The sequence below is a fragment of the Anastrepha obliqua genome, chromosome 2 (genome assembly GCF_027943255.1).
Source record: "Anastrepha obliqua isolate idAnaObli1 chromosome 2, idAnaObli1_1.0, whole genome shotgun sequence".
NCBI classification, from domain to species: Eukaryota; Metazoa; Arthropoda; class Insecta; order Diptera; family Tephritidae; genus Anastrepha; species Anastrepha obliqua.
Window position 1 is genome coordinate 31,981,979 of NC_072893.1, and position 13,654 is coordinate 31,995,632.

The 13,654-nt window shown below is 39.3% G+C and overlaps 1 protein-coding gene across 1 annotated transcript in view; it reads left to right on the forward strand.

Annotated features, from left to right (window-relative positions):
- LOC129237341 (uncharacterized protein DDB_G0284459) overlaps positions 1-13,654 on the forward strand; it is a 200,938-nt gene that overhangs the window by 122,461 nt on the left and 64,823 nt on the right. Inside the window, 1 exon segment of the mRNA XM_054872021.1 lies at positions 1,341-1,385. The gene's annotated coding sequence lies outside the window, so the exon portion shown is untranslated.

Consider the following 13,654-nt stretch of genomic DNA (forward strand, 5'->3'; position numbering starts at 1 on the left):
TCGATAAAGATTACACTACAACTTTCGGAATTTTACAACGTTTTGCCTTTTGCTGCTGCGCGTGTGAGCCAAAGCTGTGCTCTTTGATAAGTTTGCAATGAAATTACCTGGTTTCGCTCTGCACATACAAAAATATATTTAAAAGTTGTTTTCTTTGATATATTCACCGCTGCATATTTGTGTGTATGTGTGTGTGTGTATTTTTTCTATTCCGCGCGATTGTTTTGTATGTTTTTTTAGTGCTCACCATTGTAATTGCACTTTTGCTGTAACAATGGTGCTTAGTCGCTGTTATTTACTATCGCGCAGTTGTGGTCTTTTTTTAATTTTTGTGTTTACTATTTTTGTGGCCGTTTGCTGGGTAACGTGCATCACGTTTGCCGATGCAAATCCACAGATAACTGTGCTTAAACTTTATATTGTTGCTATTTTCCACTACTTTGTTGCTGTGGCGAGCTGTTGCATAATCACCGCAGAGCATTCGACATAGCAGCAATAGCGGAAAAAATAAGCAGCAAGAAGAGTTTAAGTACTTGGCAAAAAGCACAAATCAAAAGTGCACAAAAACGCTTAAACTACAGCGTAATAAAATCAAAACAGGAAAACAAGCGGGCGGATGAAGCTGCAGCATCGAGCAGTTCATTAATGCCAATGAAATGAAAAAATAGAGGAACTGCAAAAGAGGCATAAAAAAGAGACCACAGGGTTTTGCGCCAAGGCCCATACTTATTTACTTATTTTGTTGGATTTTTTGCAAATTTTTCCCACGATAGTGTTGTTTTTGTACTTCGTTTTCTTTGTTTTTTTGTTTTTGTTTTCTAGATTTTTAAATTCGTTACTTGCTTTAGTTCAGTTTCTCAATGAGGTTTTCAAGATTTCAAGCCACAAATGCATAACTGCCTGCTGTTGGCTTGCGCTTTGCACTCGCTATTTCCATGCGCTCTGCGAATGTAGGTCAATTGCTTGCCATCATCATCATCAACTCGAAGTTGGCTGCACACTTCATCAACTGGCATTTGAGGCAGCGCATAGCTCGTAACATTACCACCAACAAAATGTTTATCAAAAGCCTTCCGCCACAGTTTTTTTTCTTTTTTTTTTCATTTTCTACCCCTCTCATAGTTATCCATCAAGGCAACTGCCTTAACTGATTACGGCCTTTTTTATGTGTACCGCAATGCAATTAAATATTACACTAAATTATTTACACTTATAATTTCCAATGCTTGCACTAGCACCCGTGCCAAACCAACTTAGCTTTTTGTTATTTCTTAAAAAAAATAATTGAAATGCAGTTTTTAATGCACTAATTAACTATTTTGTTTCTATTATCGTTGCAGTTTTGTTGGCAAATTAATGCGTTCAACCGTATTTGCGCATTGCATGTAAGTATTTGTAGTACTTAAATGATTACAATAAAAAATAAATCAACTCTAAATTGGCGGTAGAGCAGAAAGTATCATAGTTTCAAAAGACTTAAGAAGCGAACTTGTACGTATTTAGCAACATAACTGCTGAAGTATTTTATAATAAATTGAGAAATGTATTATATATATATAAATATTATTTATGCTACTGCCATTAAGGGGGTCTCATAACAGTCGGCTTCAAAAAATTGATTTTTTTTTTTTACTGCAATCGATAGGTATATTATGGGAGAATAGCCCTCAAAATTTTATAGCGGAATTCAAAGTGATTTCGGAGTTACAGGCCTGTGAGCCGTCCCTCGTATGAGTATACATACTGTCTACCTTCTGAAAACTTTGAAACACGTTTTCTCAAAACCATGTTTTTGAAAATGGCGTGTAAGATTTAAAAAAAAGACGAAAGTTATCATTTCAAACCGATAATCTATATAAAGATAATTAAAATGCGCAACTGATTAACTAACAAAATACAAAAAAAAATAAATGCATTTTTTAGCGTTATTTAACACCTTTAAAAAAAAAATAGCAAAAAAAAGCACTTTTTTCTATAATTAATTAATCATTTTTTCATATTTTTATACAAGAGTAGTCTATTATAGCGGGAAAGCCTTCTGAATAAGACAATATTTTTCTTTTGTGTTTCAGGCGGAAACTACGACCGCAATCTTACACGTCGTTTTACTAGCGCGCATCGAGAAGCTGTACGAGATCCCTCATATTTCCGCCATTTTGTTTTTTTATATTATTTATGTGAAAAAATTGTTTATTACTCTTGCACCATGGGTTCAAATAAATGCAAAAGATTATTCCTGTGTGTCGCTTTTTTCGCCTCGAAAAAAAATTGTGAAAAAACACCTATTTTTGAAGCCACTGATAAGAGGCCCTTAAAATGAAGGGTGACTTTCCAGTTTAAGCTTTGCGCGTACATCGATTAAGAGAAATAACTATTTATAAGATTAAACAGAGTTTAAGCAACTGTTTCGAAATTTGATAAAAACATTGGCTGAAGGTGCGAAACAGATTTTGTAACGATTAAATTACGATTTTAAAATGTGTGTACAAGTACATCCTTCCCTTTGATCACGTAGTCTGTAGGAGCAAAAGACATGGCAAAACGAGGAATGATATAAAATGAAATGCAATAGGAGTTTCTTCCCACTGAAAATATAAAAGGAAATGGTATATTATTACCACAAAAAGCTTGATATTGAAAAATGAAAAATATAATGAGAAAAAATATTTCGACATAATCGAAATCACATATTCTAATTATTTGTGAGCAATTTAATATTTCATTTATGCGACTAACTCAGCCAACAAGAGCTACTTTGGACTAAGTAGGCAGGTGAGTAGTAAAGTCCGCTCTCAACGAGGAAAACTAGCACTTTAAAAGGCTCTCATTATGCTCGTTCTTAGCTTGGACAATGATGATATGCAATGAGGCGTACCTTAGATGTTTGGATCTTTGCTCGTTAGCGAATGCGATGAAACGATAAGCTGTATGAGCTTTACGATGACATAGACATAGCGCAGCGAATAAAGGTCCACCGCCTATTCGATGCGATACCAGCTGGTGGTAGCAGAAGAAGAGGAAAGCCTCCTCTACGTTGGAAATATCAGGTGGTGAAAGACTTGGCGTCACTTGGTGTGTGCAACTGGCGCCGGTTAGCACGAGAAAGAAACGACTGGCGCGCTAACTCGTCCAAAATCGCGTAAGCGGTTATCGCGCCAATTAAGAAGTAGATCAGAACAATCACTGATACCACAAGTAATGCCATTGATGATCATTAGTGCATTGTATTGTATAACATACCTGGAGCGCAGTGATGTTAACGCATGGAGGTGCTATTTGGTTACGCTTTCCCATCAATAATGACACAATTTTTTTACCAAACGCAAATTGAATCAAACCATTTTGAATATTTTATAAATTTACTCAAGTTCAAAAATGCATTCAAGTTGAATATTATATAAATTTACTCATTCAATTATCCATTGCTTTTTATGCCATTTGAATATTCGCACATTTCCTCGTGTAGTATCGTCCATGCAAGAGCTAGGGCAAGTTCTGAACTCTTCTTACTGCATGTTTTCCTATTGGCTAATTCTCCATCATGTTGTTGTAGTTGTTGTTGTTGGAGTGGTTGAATATTTCCACTGAAATATTCCTAATCAGTGACCAGCACCGTTTTACTACCACTGTCTCGTGTGGTGATGTGTGTTTTTTTTTTTAATTTTTTTTTTTTTGTCAGATCCGTTTTCTCCTTCCTTTATCTCGATATTTTCGATCATAGTTCCAATATTAGCACTGCGCCCCTTGACAGTCAGCATAATTTGCTGCTCAGTTTTTACTCAAAATTACTTTTCTTGCATGAACTGCCTGAAATATGCGCGTACGGTTTTTCAACTACTCTCAACCAAGTAATTCACGCCAAGTTTTATGGGAATACTATTTATATACACCTGACGCAACCCGCAAGTTCTTTTTACGAAATGAAACATTTCTAAACCCCTTATCTCGCATATTCTACGATGTTAGTAATTTACTTGAAAGGGGGCAAATGTTGGGCAATACGATTTGCTTGCAATAAAACTTGTTTCCAATGAAGTGCACGATAAGCCTGAAAATCGGTACTTCATATTTGGCTTACATTGTAAAAGAGCAGCAGACTTAGTTACTTGCAAACTTCTACCACAAAAAACCTGTTTCAGAAATATGGTCATTAATGTGCCAAACTTCCATTGTACACGCGAGTACGAGTAGGTACAAAAACACTTTGCCCAAACCGCTTTGCGAAAATTCCGTATGCATTTTGCGATTTATAAAAATAGGCACGGCAAAAAAGGTGTAGACACACGCTAAACTGCAGAACAACAACACCATCACCACGAAATTCAAATGTCAAAATATTCGTTTAAAAAGCTCCATCAAAACTCAACACGTACTCGCATGCGCACAAGGCATTCAAAACGTCCTTCACGGCGGCAAAAAATATAAGTTAAATAAAAAATTAAAAAAAAATTTTAATGTACAAAAAAGGCAAAGAAATCACAAGAACAGTTGAATTGCAAAATCGGAATGCAATGAGTAAAATACAACGCAAATATCGACGAGGATGGAAAAAAAAAATTAATTCATGAGCATAAGCGCTAATAGGTGTGTGTTTGGTGTATTTGGTTGTAAAACAACACGCAAAGTGCTTGAAAAGGTGCGGCAGACGTAAATTTAAAAAGCATTTCTTTCAACTTTTTCTTGCTTGGTTGCGCCTTAAGTATGTACAGTGTGTGCCACAAAGTGTCGTACATCGATATTTTTTTCAATTCTTTCTTTGATACTTGAGCAAATACTTTGTTAAAAATGTAGTTTATATTATAATAAAAGCAAAATAAATCAAGGTCTAAAATTGTTAAGAAGAGTGCGCGAATTAATTGCTAGACAAAATTTCCCGAACATTTCAAACATTTCATTTCAATTTATTGAAATTGTTGTTGTTGTTGAAGTGATTGGGTATTTCTATTGAAATATAGAAAATATACTATATATTCTATGTCAAGAGAAATACTCCTTTCGTTCACAGGGGAACCCCACAGGGTGGTGTCCTTTCGCCCCTACTTTGGCTAGTTGCTATTGACAAAGTTCTGAATATGCTAACTAAGGGTGGGGTCAAGGTACTAGCATACGCCGATAACTTGGTCCTAATGGTATCGAGACCGTTTCCCTCAGTCATGGCTGAGATTTTAGAAAGATCAAGACTGTACTCAGTCGCTGGGCTGCCACTTGCGGCCTCCGAGTCAACTCTGACAAAACGGAGCTGGTGTTATTTACCAGAAAATATAAGCCTCCACCCGTTCGACTTCCCTTCGCCTGACAGCTTCTGCAGATGGGATTGAAGTGAGGATTAAATCTGGTTGCATTATCCTCTACCGTTCAGTGACCTTTAAGGGTTGCAGTGATACGCGAGATGCCGGAGCGAGAGCATCCTAACAGGTAACTCCTCCTGTGGATGTTGTACGACGGCCATGTTTTTCTTGTTGTAGTTCATGTAGTTAATTGCTTTCATCTTCTTTCGGCTAAGGCATAGTACTGTGAGGCAATGGATATTTTTATTGGCTTGAATGGGGTAGAAAGTGCCACCGCCTCTGTTATGTCTAGTGTCGAACCTTTTCCTACTGGCTCATCCGCTATCTCGTTACTCTCTATATTCCCATGACTGTGAACCCATATCAGAGTAATTTGAAGTCAATAACCAAGCAATTTTAGCTGCTCTCTACACTGCAAAACTAGTTTGGATGAAATGGAGTTGGAGTCTATGGCCTTGATAGCTGCCTAACTGTCTGCAAAAAAACTCCCCTTGCATAAATTTCTTCGTAGTGTTTTAGTAATTTGCATGCATCTCTGATTGCTAGTAGTTCTGCCTGAAATACGCTGATATAGTCAGAACGTCAAATTGATTTGGACAGTTTTAATAGCTCCAAATATAGGCCAGCTACCACACCACAGTTCATTTTAGTACCGTCAGTGTACATTTGAATGTCGAATCTGTCCATCACCAGTCCTTTCCTCTATTCGGCTCTCGGTGGAAAACAGACATTAAAATCTTTCTTGAAGTTAAATTCTCGGATTGTGAAGTCTGTTTTGTTTTTGAGCACTGAGGGTCTCTGTAAGAGGATCTTGCTATGACCGGCGTTACGGTGGGCTTAAGTCAAGCTTAATTCGAAAGTTTTCCAGCCTCAGATTTTCCAGCTGGGTGTAATGGCGATAAGAAGTAGACTGCTTTCTGGTGTATGCCACCTTCGATTTTTCTGAGAAACCCTGATTTTAAGTCATTTTCGCTTTCAATTTGTCAACTCAATTTCAAGTTTTTGAAATTCAATTTACATGCTCCTTCAAAAAACAAAGCCGAAACCAAATGCTTTGTACAATAGTTGCAATATTTACAGCGTGAAACTTAAGATGAGAATGAAGAACTCGTACAGAGGCGAGAGCAAAATTATTTTATGTGGAAGGCACAATAACAAATATAAAAGCCAATTTCAATGAAAGAAACCAATTTCAATTCCTTAAAGTACTGCTAGAAAATTTTAAATACTTTCAACAAAAATCTTGTTCGTGCATGTTTTGTTATAGATTTAGATCCCAGCTATGAAAAACGCATTAAGTTAAATGATTCGTGAGTCTACGCGCAAGCATATGCGGACAACGTTGCCTGTTTGGTGAAAGGCCCTTCGCTTATGAAAATCTGTAGGAAAGTGCAGGAAACTCTGGATATGATTGACACTTGATGCTGTGCAAATGGACTATCGGCAAACACCTACCAAGACTGATATTATCCTCTTCACCAGAAGAAGGAAGCTTGGTGGACTCGTTCTTCCTAAGCTAAAAGGAGTCGCAATCCAGTTATCCAAAGCAATCAAATATCCAAAGCACTGACAGCCTTCTGGTAGTGCCAGGGTGTTTTTGGGAAAAGGTCCTATCTAAGCAGGTATGATAAGACCTATTATCACCTATGCATCAGTGGTCTATGCACTACAACGCACTGTGGCCATCTGCTGCACCGGAGCTTTTACGATTACTTCAGTTCACTGGTTAGCCTACGACCACTTGATGTTTTCATCGAAGGAGAGGCCTTGAAGACCATCTGCAGGCTGAAACACAATGGGAATTGGAGTGTGCTGCTGCCAGAGGCTCAATCGTATGTGACTGCAACGACAGCAAAGTCAAGGGTAGTCGAGTCCTGCAAATCCAAGTTAAACTATGTCGGCATACATAACATCCTGATGTTAACATGGGTCCCGGGACACGTGGGTATCGCGGGAAACGATTTCTCTGACTTTTTAGCCAGAATGGGCTGTGAGGCCAACTTTCTTGCCCCGGAGCTCGTTCTGCCACTCCCTTCTGCAGCCATCATAGTCACGGTTAACAAACGGGTTACTCTAACCCACAAGCGAGCTTGGCAGGCTGAGAGAGACTGCAGATGGACAAAACTGATATTACCTTGTAGGCAGCTGGTTGGACTGAAGACGGGCCTCTTTCTATAACCAAGCACATGTGGAGAGGAGGATGAGACTGCGTACCACTTTCTGTGCGTCTACCCAGCCTTCGCCAAATCAGCCTAGATTTCTTTGGCACTGATGTGTTAAGAAGCGACCAAGGAGGCAGGCACGACAAGATCTACTCAGATTTCTTTGAAGATCGGGTAAATTTAAAGAAAATTAAAAATGCAACCCGCATGCAGTACCATGGACTTAATTATGGCTGGGTGCTGTACTTGCTAGTCTGTCCCAAAAAAAAAAACAAAAAAAAACAAAAAACTGCCTAGACTTAGAGATATCCGTTACGCTAAAAGCCTATATCGCATTTTGGCATATTTAGGAATTTCATAAAGAAAGTAAATCTGACCTAGGACAGTCAAGGGAATCTGTACACTCTGACTTCAACCTAATGTAGAAAAAATTCAAAGAAATATCAACCATTCAAAGTACGAGAAACACTTGTTTCAATATTTTTGACTTTTCTATTTCTACTGCCCTTTTTTAAATAAATAATTTAATTTTTAATATTTGTAATAAAAAACAATTGTTAGTAAAATGTTTCAGTAAAAAATAGCTGAACATATAAAAGCGCTCACTGTACTTGCATACCTGTACGCACATATAAATGCAGGTGCTGCTGCTTTTGCTTTTTTTTTGTGGGCGCGGAAGCTGGCTTAATCTGCCCACTGGCCGCGAAAAGCGGTAAGGGCGCAGCGGCGCATTTAAAAGACCTGTTTAAATCTGTTTTCTTTTTTTAAACTCGAATGGGGTGCCATTAACTTTTTAATAATGTTTGTTTGTGGAGTAAATTTAAAAGTGCAATCAAGAAAATAAATACGATTTTTCGGTTTTTAAGGTTCTTTCAATGCGTTTGTATGCAAATAAGAAAACCAGAAGAAAAAAAGCAGTTTTAATTTCATAACTTTACTTTTTAAAATTTTTAAAATATTCAACTGCCATTCACTTCTGTGTATCTTTGAGGCTGTTAGATCTTCGACGTGAACTACACAGTTTACGAAAATACTTTTTTGGGGGCATGAAAGTTTGGTTTGAAAAGATCCCTGGTAAAATTTTGCAAGGAATAATTTTCTAGAACATTTGATCTTCCAATGAATTTCCAAACTTGTTTTTTGAGTAGTTTCTTGAAGAAAATGTCAAAATTAGCCTTTTAGGTGGGAGCTAATGAGTTAAAATTTTAAACTAAAATATGTTCCGTGAAATTCTATTGGATAAATCTTACATTTCATTTCACCCAAACTTGTATTTTGAACATTTTTGCCACTGTTTTAAAAACATAAAAATAAAATTCAGTTTACTTCGGATTTTCAAAAGTGTTTCGTTATTGGATAATAATAATTTCAAGTGGCCACCATAGGTGAATGGGTTCGTGTGTGATTACTATTAGAAATGCCGGGTTCGAAAGCCCAAGCACAAAACACTAATTGATAGAAAAAGATCTTTCTACTACCGGTCACTCTTCGGTAGGCAATATCAAACCTCCGAGTGTATTTCCGCCACTCAGATGTGACATAAAAGTTTTTTTTTATTATCGAAGGGGGAATCTTTCATAGATACCGTCAAAACGACGACATGCACGATTCATACTGCTTGCTTACATCTCATTCGGGACCACGCCCAGTCAGTAATTATCTTAATATGCTAGACTTGCAAAACAGTACGACTGCGTACAAAACCCTGAACTTCATCTCCTCCACCACTCTCCCTGTGGTACAGCATCAACGGATTACTTTGCAGGGCTGGTTAGCTATAAAATTTCGTCAATATTTACCCATTCTGTGCTCTCGCCTGCTCGATGTACCGTAGCTCCCTCTGAGTTCTTGTAACGAATGGAGCTACTTCCCCCCTCCTTTATTCGGATTCCATTATGTAGGCTACTGTGTCGATTGCATTTGGAAGTCTACTTCCTGCCGTAAACCGCGGACAGTGGAAACTGGCATTTTCCGCATCTTCTTCAATATTGATACACACAAGGCAGTAAGGGCTATCGTCGTGATCACACCTATGCAGGTATTTCCTAAAGCCTCCGTGCCCAGAAAGGAACTGTGTCATGTGATAGGTTGTATCACCAAAACCACGGTTAAACCAGTTTACAAGTCCATCGCCCTTTACTGGAGGTGTTCCAGCGGTCTTGCCACATTGTTAATGAAACAAGTCTTTCCTCTTCTCTCACCGCTTTTTTTATTTATTTCCGCATCATCGGCACATCTTTCGTGTACTCGTTTCATTTCGCTCGCGAGTATATTCGCTGGTATCATGCCCCGCATCATCCGATATGGTTCTGTAGCCGCAAAATGCACAGCCTATATAAAGACACTAACTTGCGTCTGTTTCCCTTCAGTTTCACCGACTAGGGCTGCATACAGGAGGACTGAAGTAGCTACATTCGATAGCAATTTACGCCTGGTTGACTTTGGGTCACCTATGTATGTTAGGTAGGATCCTTGAGAGTGCCGCTTGGATGCTGGCCGTTTTCTCTATCGCATATTCAATACGAGCCTTAAAATGAATTTAGTCGGCAGTCGATCATGGCGCCAAGGTATTTCAGTGCGGATTGAGAACATACAGTTTGCTCTCCCACTCTGGTTCTCATATTTCTTTTTTTGCGGCTTGTTATCAGAACCGCCTCCGTTTTGTGCTCTGCCAGTTGCAACCCCGCTTGCTCCAACCATTCTTTCACCCGTTTTATTGCTTCGGTTCTTTTGAGTTCTACTTCCTTTATGTGCTTAGCCACCATCACTATTGCTATGTCATCCGCAAAGCCTATTACTTTTACTTCTCTGGGTACTGGTAATCGAAGGACCTTGTAGTACAGGATGTTCCATAAAACAAGGCATAGGACCGATCGCTGCGGTACGCCAGCGGTAACTTTTGTTCCAGCACTGCTTTCAATCTAAGTTCCTTATCAGCGAAGTAACGATTCGTGAAGGCATAAAAGTGTAGGCCTATTTGTGGCACATCAACAAAACATCCACCACAAAGGAGGAAGAACTCGGCCAAACACCCAAAAAGGATTTAAGGGCAAATTATGTAAATACTTACATATACTATATTTTTTCCTTTTTCACTCCTCTCAGCAGCATAGGGCCTCAACAAGACTCTCCCATCGTACACGGTTCTGTAGTGTTGTTTTTGCACCGTCCCATGAGATGTCGGCATCTGCTAGTTTGCGCAGCATTGACCTTCTCCGAGTGTTTTATGGGCGACTACGACCTCTGCTTCCTTGCGGGTTCCAGTCCAGTGCCATTCTCGTGGTGCTATCTGGTGGTTTTCTCAATGTGTGACCTATCGATCGTCACTTTCTGCGTTTGATTTTCCTGAGGATGGGTTCCTCTGCGTCGTTACTTATGGTGTTTGGCAAGTACATATTGCAGATGATGCGGAGGCATTTGTTGATGAATGATTGTAGCCTCTGTTTGAAGGTGTTAGAGACCAGCCATGTTTCGCTTCCGTACAACAATACTGCCTTCACGCATGAGTCGAATATTCGTAGTTTAGTGCGCCTGGAGTTTTGCGAACTCCCCCCTGCAGTATGCATTCGCCCGAATGCTGCCCTTGCTTCGTTTAGCCTGCAGTTGACATCTTCATCTGCTCCACTATCTGGCGTGATGATACAGCCGAGGTAGCAGAAGCTTTCGAAGAATTCCACCGGGCATCCGTCAACCAATATCTGCCTTGCGTTATTGTGGTTAACTCCCATGGCCTTGGTCTTGGCGTTGTTTACCTCCAGTCCGATAGTGCGTGCCAGCGCGATTAGTTTATTCACCTTCGCTTGCATGTCAGAGAGTTTGTGGAGAGGAGGCAGGTGTCGGCGAAGTCCAGCTCCTCAAGATGTGTGGTGAAACTCCCTTTCCCAATGCCATTCTTGCAGGGTCAGTTGACTCATGTGAGTGATGAGGCAGATGTCATCGGCGAAGTCCAGCCCCTCAAGATGTCTGGTGAAACTCCAGGGTACCTTGTGCAGGGTCAGTTGGCTCATGACGTCATCAAAGACGATGGCGAAGAGAAGGGGCGACAGGGGACAACCTTGCCTTATAAATATATACCTTCACAAAATATTAACAAAATCCGGCCTGGTTTGAGATTCCATAAAATAATCGCACAGTGTAATTTCGTGTTCCCTAAATAATTCCACAGACTTGAAGCTCTAACGAAATCCAGAAAGTACGAAAATTGCGGTGATGGTGATGAAATTTCTGCCAACTCTTTCTTAGTCGCTTTGTGCTGAATGTTTCCAGTGAAACCGAAAACAAATTATTCCAAGGTTATGCCAAATTATTAGACATTTTTGGTTTTATCAAAAATTTACCCAATTTTGCTAACTTAGCGAACTTTTAAAACAGTGTTTTCTACATCCCAACTGAATACTCAAAATCTCTGCGGTCCCCACTCAAACTACGAACGTTCACCAGTAATGCACCTGCTTGTAAAATATGAAAATGTTTGTATTCCTTATTTTCAAGTTGGTTTTTTGTAACTTTTTCCCTTTCCCAAATCGCTGCTTTTTAAAATGTACTTTTATTTTTATTTTAATTTTGCATGCCTTAAATATCTCTATATTTCACTTTTACTTTAAAAAACCGCCATTCAACGTATTTTTCCCCGCGCTACCCTGCATGGCAGCAACATTTAATGCATCGTAATCAGTTGTGTTGCATTGTGCGCCTGCATTTCAGGTGGTACGTGGTACCATGTAGCACCTTGCCCATTTCAATGCATAATGTGCAAACACACACCAACGCAGACAGACTTACATGGAGCAGGGGCCCATCTGTATATGCATAATGTATGTATGTATGTATGTTTGCCTGCATTGCCTTATCGACGTTGCATTTGGTAGCGATTCTTTGGACTTTCACGTAGATGCCAATCGGGATTTGTTGCATGCAACCCGGCTGTTTTCTTTCTTTTTTACACGTAGCGCAATTCTTTATATAACGGCATACTTGGGTGCAACCGCCCGCTTTTGCAACAGTACAATGAGTCCGTATGCGACTCAATGCGGCTCCACCTGCTGCATTGTTTTGCCCAAGCGTATGTTGCTGCCGGTGCGAATGCATTTCTCTGTGATACATTTGTGCAACTTTCAATCATAGCTGTGCATTGTGCGTGTGCACCTACGTGCATTACAGGCGCATAAGTCTGGCGTACGCAACTAACTGTTCGCTTTGAAAGGAAAAGGAAAATGAAAATAAAGTAAAACACGTAGCGACCCGCTGAAAAGTATTAACGGTGTGAATTGCAGTTAAGTCGCCGCAATTTCGAACCAAATGCATTAACGGTTTGCGCTGCAGTTAAGTCTGCGTATGTTCGAACAAGTGCAGTGAGTGGTCAGTGTGATTTCGTTACAATTTTATGCTCGAAATTGATTACGAAACCATCAGTGCGAATATGTAATTTTCGTGAAATTTGGCTTGGAAAATTTGTCGAGTTTTGTAATTTATTACGACTATTTCGAAAAGCTTGCGGGAGCAAATATTTATTGCGCAAAATTTTTGCCAGTGTTATTTTTTTTTTTTTTTTTTGAGTTTCACAATTCATAAGCAATAAAAAACTATTTTTTGTTGCATAAGGCACTTCAAAGCATTTTAGAAAATACCTCAAGGCTTGGCTGAATTAATTACTACATAGCCGGTAAGGTTCTACAAATCAAATGCTGTCTCTCAAACCATCCAACGCTCTTTGAATCAAGCAAAATCTTAATGCGCTTCAGTACTATAAACATTAAGTACATATAAAAACTTTCCTGATGCGGCGTTGTTATCATCAAACTTTATAGCTAAGTTAGTCCCTCAGTCATGGCTGAGATTTTGGAAAGGTCATTGGATGTACTCAGTTGATGGGTTGCCAGTTGCAGCCTCAGAGTCAACTCTAACAAAACGGAGCTGGTGCTATTTACCCGAGAATATAAACCGCCACACTTTCGACTTCACAAATTAATTAAAGAATTTTCATCGGAAGTTAGGTATCTTGGCGTGATGCTTGACTCCAAACTCCATTGGAAGCCACACATTGAATATCAGGTAAAGAAGGCCAACATAGTTTTCTACTCCTGCAAATCTATGTTCGGCAAAAAATTGGAGCTCAAGCGACAGGTAGTGCTTTGGATGTAGGTACAACTTAGTGGTTCTGCCAATTTTAACGTATGGATGCCTGGTTTGTTGCAAAGCTTCTCG